The sequence below is a fragment of the Adiantum capillus-veneris genome, chromosome 10, assembly GCF_014529385.1.
Source record: "Adiantum capillus-veneris isolate H3 chromosome 10, ASM1452938v2, whole genome shotgun sequence".
Classification (NCBI taxonomy): Eukaryota; Viridiplantae; Streptophyta; class Polypodiopsida; order Polypodiales; family Pteridaceae; genus Adiantum; species Adiantum capillus-veneris.
This window is the reverse complement of record NC_140940.1, coordinates 13,723,549-13,727,566: the sequence shown is the minus strand read 5'-3', so window position 1 is coordinate 13,727,566 and position 4,018 is coordinate 13,723,549. Positions and strand designations below refer to the sequence as shown.

Genomic DNA, 4,018 nt, shown 5'->3' with positions numbered 1-4,018 from the left:
ATATACTGGTATTGGTATTGGTACCAGTATCAAAATTTTAGTGCCAGTATTGGTACTGGTAGTACTAGTACTGCTACCCTGCTATCCTTGTAAATTGGCACACTAGCTGGTATCCATTTCACATAGGTATACCTTTTTGTGTAAGTAACCTTATAATTGAAAGTGAAATTTCAAGAGACTTTGGTATCCAGTTACATCATTTTAAACAAAAAAATTTACAGTCTGATACACTAGTATTGATACCAGTCTTAGATTTTTAGTGCCAGTATTGGTACTGGTAGTACTGGTACTACTATCCTGCTATCTTGTTAAATTGGTACACTAGCTGTTATCCATTTCACATAGGTACACCTTTTTGTGTAAGTAACCTTATAATTGAAAGCGAAATTTCAAGAGACTTTGGTAGCCAATTACATCATTTTAAACAAACTTTTTACAGTCTGATACACTACTACTAGTACTGGTACCAGTCTCACATTTTCAGTGTCAATACGGGTACTGTTATCCTACTATCTTGGTAAATTGGTACACTAGTTGTTATCCATTTCATATAGGTACACCTTTTTGTGTAAGTAACTTTGGTAGCCAATTATATCATTTTAAACAAACTTATTACAGTCTAATACACTGGTATTGGTACTGATACCATTCTCAGATTTTCAATGTCAGTACTGGTATACTGGTAGTACTAGTACTGTTATCCTACAATCCTGGTCAACTGGTATACTAGTACTGGTACTAAAACTGCTAGTACTAGTACTAGTCAAAAGACTTCTAGTGCTAGTACTAGTGCTGGTAGCACTGGTAATGATACGTTTATTCTGCTATACCGCTATACCAGTTATATCAGCCGGTTAACAAAACCAAAAGAATGCAAAAACCAGGAGTTTTATACTTGAAATATAAAATTGTTATGTGTTTAGTTTGCAGAAGGAGTAGAAGAAGAAGAGAAGGTACTTAGTGTGTGTGTGTGTGCACGCGGGTGCGCGTGTAGGTCCGCCATAGGAGCTTTCAATGGAGCTCCAAATGGAGCTCCAAATGGAGCTCTTGCATGCCTTGAAAGGCATGGTGAGAAGGCAGCGCGAGCGCTGCCCTCTCACCATGCATTTCAAGGCATGGAAGAGATCCATTGGGGCTCCAAATAGAGCTCCCCCGTGCCTTTCAAGGCATGGAGAAGCTCTAAATGGGGCTCCATTGGAAGCTCCTATGGTGGAAATGCACACACACACACACACACACACACACACACACACACAAACATCAACACATTTCTCAAATACAATCATGCATACACACACACACACACACAGAGCAACACATTTCTCAAATACAATCATGCATACACACACACATATACACACTTGCATTCACACACACAACCACACAGTATCACATGACACAAATAAAATAATGAATTTGTATACTACAAACGCACTTTACAATCATGCATTTGTATACTACAAACACAAACACAAATAAACTTGTTGTAATACACACACACAAATACAATTGCATACACACACATAAACACTTGCGATTTGTGGTCTTTTTTTTATTTGTCACTATATACTAAGCTAGTTGTGGTCTTATTGTTTTTTCGCTTTTAGGAGTAGGATACTCGTGTGTTGCTACTTGATGGGCAAGTCTGCTAGTAAAGGGGCATTGGCACCCTTGAGATCAAGGGTGCTAGGGCCAGTCCCCATCACCTCCTTTGATCAGTATGTAGCCTCCAGTCACAAGCAATGTGCATGCTGGTCATTGGTTGCGTATTGCTAGACAAAGTTGTTTGCCCACGTCCCCCACCCATGGTCTATTTGAGCAAGATTGTTGAGGGGAAGGTGCCTTTGCAAAACACGTTCGCCTTTCTCTTTGTGTGAGAATCTATTTCTTTTCGCATGTGCCTGCACCAGGTGGACACGTGATCATGTGGCGTGGTCATGTAGGAGATCCAATATGCTTGCAAAGAGCACCATGAAGAAGCAGCGCGCACGCTGCTCCCTCAGTATGCTCCCCAGGAGGACGCAAGGTCTTTCCAGCGGCAAAGGGAAACAACAGCGCGTGCGCTGCTCTAGACTGAGTGATCCGTGTGCTCTGGCTGCGGGCTCACTAAAAGAAAACCTCCCTAGAAGCTATATAATGGATCTTCTTGGGCCTCTTTCTCACAGGCCGTGGCCGTCGACATAGCTGCCCCCATGCTGGAGCTCTTAGTGCAACAAGCACATATTTACTTGACACAACGTGAGCTGAGACCGTCAATAGCGTCTTTGAAACCACTGTGTCTAGGATCATCAATAGCTTCTTTAACTATATGCTAATCAGAGTAATTCAATTTCTCTGCAAACAGGACGTTGTACTATACTTTGGGCCTGTGCTCGTACTAATATAAGCGCGTGGCTCAATATAGTACTGGTATCCTGACACTACTGTCGACACTGTCCGGCCGCCATGAGTGTGTAACTCTGGAGACTAGAGTGGTGTTTCAGCACTATGTGTACATGTCTAGGGCATGTCTAGACTCTACTGTCACCGTAATCGTCCTACAATGCTCTGAACTGCTAGTATAAGTGCGGCACGTCTTCTGCTTTATAGACTCTGCCACTGTCTTTTCCTGTCTTTGCGAGCGAGCAACAACATCATGAGATCAGTAGCTTCATGCAGGTCATTCTCCTCGTCAAGTACCTCGGCCGCCAGTGCATTAAGCTGCTGTGCAGCTAGCACCGACACCGCATCATCATCAACGAATTCAAGCATAGGAACAAAAAATGTGATGGATGAGGCTTTGCAATCTTTCATGAGGAAGGCCATGAGCATGCATGCCTGTAATCATTTATTTATGCTCTATTCCTTTAGCTACAAATATGTGTTAGAGCTTGATTATTAAGTCAATTAAGGTTTTAATTATCAACCAACAGACATACATAGGTCTGCTAGATAACGTCATTAATTACACATGCAAGCTCGCTCCTCTGAATTGCAGGTGCATCACTTCATAGAACGCTGCCTCGCTCTTTGTCTAGACAAAGAAGAATGCGTCAAAGCGCTCTTCCAGCATGCCATAATTGATCCCATCGTCACCCGCATAGGTGTGAATCCCTTGCTAGTCAATCGCAATCATCCAATTGATTCAATCAAACTAATACATTTAATCACAGCTACCTAATTAAGGTTTACATATAAACATTGCTGACAACTGGACTTTGATTATTTTCTTCTGTCTTAATCCATGCTATACTATGTTTAAGCTTGCAGTTTGGAAGGAATTAGAGAAGGCAAATCAAGAATTCTTTGAGCAATATTACAAAAGACAAAGGATAGTAAGAAATCACTCTGACGTTAATTACTTTGAAGGATCATTAAGGGTCGATGATGACGAGAACAGAACGAGAACGCATGTGTGAAGATTATTGTAACTAAAAGCATCGATAAGGCGAGTTTGGGATCGTAGCATTGACAACCAGGTGGTGGCAATTTTGATGAGTGATTAAGTTTTTAACATAGCTAACATAGGATGGTGTCGATCAATGTAGCCTTTGCCTATTGTAAGAGGACCATTAACTATACAGTATACATGCAAAGGCTTATTTACTTTGTAAAAATGATGGTTTTTGTTTTCTTTGCTTATAATCTGTCTTCCTCTCCTTCCACTAGAACACTCTTCTGGACGTCCTTTGCGCCTTTTGTATCAATCTATTTATTGCATGGCAAGACATAATAATTAGAGCTTCACTTTACGATGCTTGCAAGTGCATAGTGCATGTAAACTAACAAAGTTCACCATGGCTTTTATAGGAATTATCAATATCGCATGCAAGCATACATATCCCATATATAGTTCTGTCTCAAAATTTGTACAACGGTTTCACTAGTCAATGGTCATGCAAGTCATTTTGACTTTGAGAAAGGCCCACCTTCTTTTGAATGTGGTAATCCTGTGCCTGAATTTGAAACCGCCGAGGAGTATTTCCATCCTAATCTAGCATTGAATGTAATCACGCCAGCTAGCTCTCATCATGATTCA

The 4,018-nt window shown here is 41.0% G+C and overlaps 1 pseudogene; it reads left to right on the top strand.

Annotated features, from left to right (window-relative positions):
• The first annotated feature begins 2,635 nt into the window (after positions 1-2,635).
• LOC147448463 (uncharacterized) lies at positions 2,636-3,445 on the top strand (annotated as a pseudogene).
• The last annotated feature ends 573 nt before the right edge of the window (positions 3,446-4,018 follow it).